The following is a 3,992-nucleotide window of genomic DNA, read 5'->3' as shown; positions in this document are numbered from 1 at the left end:
GAATATCTTGGAAGTGAATTCTTGAACAAACGGGCGTGAATTATTAAACAATCTAAGCAACTCTTAAAGAGTAAAGCATTAGACATTTGACATTCGATATTTGACATGATATATATTTAATTATATAAATTGCGCATGCAACTCTGGAGAGTCGAACACACATATCTTGGTGCGTCAGAGTCACGCATGTAGCGTGGAAATTTTCCAAATGCATTTCATTTAATTCATCAGTCTCTGATTTCGCTTTCTCCCTACGTTACGAATTGGTTATTAATGTGAGCGTGGTTGTTAGGTGGAGTCATCATTGATGTAATTAATTGATTGTAGGGCCATTCCCCTGCCGCCCTGCAGTGTGGAGTAATGGCTGTGGCAAAAACGATTGGTAATATTTTGTAGCTTCGGACAGAATTAAGATATAAATGCTTTTGGAGTGGAGTTTTTTGTTTTGTTTTTTTTTAAATGTGGTTAGGTTGTTAAAATCATTATTATTATTATTAATGGGAAGTGAATTTTATTGGTTAATAAATTATTTATTTGTATTTTTTAACAAATTTATAGAGCACTTCAACATAAGATTATAGATATAGAGCACTTCAAAATTCAGCACAAGAAAGAAAGATTATAAATATAGAGCACTTCAACATTCAGCACAAGAAAGATTATAAAGATTGCTCGGCTCCATTGGGATTTCTTTCTGCAATGGCCTTCCCGTCCGACATTTTCTTCTGGATAAATATTTAAAGGTATCATAATCTGGCTTTTGTCTATATTTCGTTTTTAGTAGCCTGGAATTAGAAGAGGAAGTCTCAACCTGCAAAAGGAGTAATGGGTGCCCTAGGGGCTTTTTCCGTCTTGGTTGTAATGGCGTTTCTTGGGATTTTATCCAATGTGGATTGTCACATGATTTTGACTGGTGCTCACTCGAGATCCCTCTCGCAATCAAGAATGGAGAGTCGCGATTCTCCAGTCGTCAATGTTCCCAAATATTTCAGTCGAGCGGAGGCGAAGAGAGTTTCGATTGCTCGCTGGAAGAAGGCTCAGTCGCTGGCTGCGGCGCCAAGACCTCACAACACCACGGTAAGTGTACTGGGGATGGCACACTTTTCTGCAAATTGAGCAACGGAAATTAGTTTTTTTAGTGTGTTTTGTTGGTTTGCTTTTGGTTGCGCAGGTCCCATCGAATGGCCGCTTATTCTATGTTACAGACTATGGCGCGGATCCAACCGGAGCCACAGACAGCACTCAGGCCCTGTTGGCTGCCATCAATGGGGCCTTCAATGTAACTACAATCAAACATATGATGCCAGGTGTACCTGACCTCGGAGGCGTGGAGATTCATCTCGAAGGGGGAAATTATCTCATCAGCGGACCTCTGCGGCTGCCTGCAAGCAGAGGCGGCAATGTTTTGGTATTGAAATTAAATCTCTGTATTTTTTTGGTGTATCACATTGCAGGTTTGTCCAGACGAATTACTAATTGATTCCGCGCACACAGATTCACGGGGGAACTCTGCGGGCTTCTGAGAATTTCCCAAAAGATCGGTACTTGATCGAGCTATGGTCCTCGACTGATGCGAAGCTCAATGGGAACCTCAATGGCGACGAGCTCGCGACCGCCATCACGGGCATGGACTTGTCTGCTGAGTACTCGTACGAATATGTTACTCTGCGGAATTTGATGTTGGATGCGAATTTTTCAGGCGGGGGTATTCTAGTCATCAATTCCCTTAGAACCAACATAGATAGCTGCTATATCTCGCATTTCATGTCGTCTGGCATCATGGTTCAGGGCGGGCACGAGACACTCATCCATAATTCCTTTCTTGGACAGCACATTACCGCGGGTGGAAGCCCCATTGAGAGGCAATTCAGTGGCGTTGCTATAAATCTCATGGGCAACGACAACGCTGTAACAGATGTGGTCATTTTCTCGGCTGCTGTGGGGATTTTGTTGAGCGGTCAGGCCAATATAATAACGGGAGTCCACTGCTATAATAAGGCCACGGGCTTTGGAGGAGTTGGAATCAAACTACAGCTCGGTGGATTGACTCAGACTAGGATTCTCGGTTCTTATATGGACTACACAGGCATTGTTGCAGAAGATCCCGTGCAGCTTGATATTGTTAATAGTTTCTTTTTAGGCGATGCCTACATATTGCTGAAATCGTCTCAGAGGAAAATGATATCCGGTGTCAATATTGTAAACAATATGTTTGGTGGCTCTGGGAAGGGCGTGAACATTGTTCAGTTGGACGGACAATTTCAATCCATCAATCAGATCGTTGTTGACGGGAACAATGTGCTGGGAATGGCGCTTAAATCGACCGTGGCTCGAGGCACAGTGAAGGGTAACGGGACCACATGGACCATAGATTTTAATCCCGTCCTGCTCTTCCCGAACCATATTCAGCATGTTCAGTACTCTTTCTATACTTCTGATGCATCATTTCCCAGGCATGCTCTCAGAAATGTTTCTCAGAACAAAGTGGTGATCGAGGCGGATACCCAAGTATCTGCAACAGTGGCGGTACAGGTAGACCAGAGTGCCACTTTTGTTCAGGGCAGTGCGATTTATTCCTAGGAGACGGGCTCTCCGGATTACTCCATAAAGATTTTGCTAGATGTGGTCGCAGGGCAACAATGCACAGGAAAATCCAATGCATTTAATTCCTTTGTTTCCTATAATTTTTGCCATTTTTTCCCTCCCGAGGCGCCAACAGAACGAGGCTTGTTTGGGGGAGATTGGAGGCTTCATCAGTCCCTAACCAGCTAACGATCAATTCCCCCAATAAATGATCGGAGCTCAAGAGGAAGCCACCCTCACAGATGATAGAGAATTAGTACATGTACTTTAAAATTGTGGAAATTGCATAATTTCAGAAAAATCTATACAATTATATTAAAATGTATTCCGATATGGAAGTCTGGTTGCATGGTTTCTTAAGAATATATGCCAGTAAATTAATATATAATCCGATATGGAAGTTCACGGGGTCGGACCGGTTACCGTAATGTTTTGTTTTATGCCGAAGGCATATCTGGAGAATACCCCTGGTGTTGGGCGACCATTATTCCACGCCGTCCTTGCATTTATTGTAAAACGTAATCTTTACATTTATTGTAACAGTAAAACTACCTTTTCTACTGTGTGGGATGACTACAGCTTTAGCACCTTTAAAAGGCCCCGGCTTTTGCAATGCTTCTACGGGTTACTGGCGTCTTATGCTCCGATCCGGTGGTTTTCGGGCAGAAAACTGCTAAAGATTCGGTTGCTCTCGAAAGGCTCTCACTGATCTAAAACAAAGGCAGACGTAGAATAGGCGCGCAATCCAACCCTTTTTGCCGGCAAATTTCTTCCGAGACTGCAAAACTCCGGCCCCAAGGACGGCCGACTGCATGGCCTTAGAATAAGGCCCTTCCAGTCGAATTAATTAGAGAGAGGAGGTGGATTCAACGCTCCAACGAGATGATAAATGAAGGTAAAGTTGAATAAGTTTAAGCCCTTCTTGGAATCTTTGGGTCGCCGAAAGTGGAGACAGGGTAAAGCGCGAGCGGTCGTGGAGATGCTCCTCAGGGCATCTGCCCGTGCAGTCCGTTCTGCCCGAGTTTTATGCTGGGAAATTAATTATTACGTCACTACGTGGACTTGACATGTCATATTGCGGGCATCCACTAACCTCGTTGTTTGTTATGATTACCTTCTGTACCCGTCAATGCACGCAAATTTTAATATATTCCGTATTTCACTCCATTCAGTCTAATATTGAGGCGATCCCTATTTCATCGCCTATAGAATAGTTAATGCCGCCTGACATGCAGGCATTTAACTATCCCCCTTTCAGTAAAAGCACACTCATCGAGATAGCATCATCGAGAGGGAGGGGGTCCCCCTTTCAGTGAAAGCACACTCATCAAGATAGCATCATCGAGAGGGAGGGGGATAGTTAAATGCCTGCGTGTCAGGCGGCATTAACTATTCTATAGGCGATGAAA

At 43.7% G+C, this 3,992-nt stretch overlaps 1 pseudogene across 1 annotated transcript; it reads left to right on the top strand.

Moving 5' to 3' along the window:
* Window positions 1-825: 825 nt before the first annotated feature.
* On the top strand, window positions 826-3,490 carry LOC149235062 (polygalacturonase QRT3 pseudogene; annotated as a pseudogene). Its single transcript, XR_016245869.1, has 3 exons — window positions 826-1,077; window positions 1,172-1,408; window positions 1,495-3,490. The product of XR_016245869.1 is annotated as a polygalacturonase QRT3 pseudogene (transcript).
* Window positions 3,491-3,992: the final 502 nt, after the last annotated feature.

Source organism: Pinus tabuliformis, chromosome 8, assembly GCF_031772625.1.
Source record: "Pinus tabuliformis cultivar Carrire ecotype Pingquan chromosome 8, CPIR1, whole genome shotgun sequence".
Classification (NCBI taxonomy): Eukaryota; Viridiplantae; Streptophyta; class Pinopsida; order Pinales; family Pinaceae; genus Pinus; species Pinus tabuliformis.
Note: the sequence above shows the minus strand (reverse complement) of the source record. Positions and strands in the feature narration are given on the sequence as shown.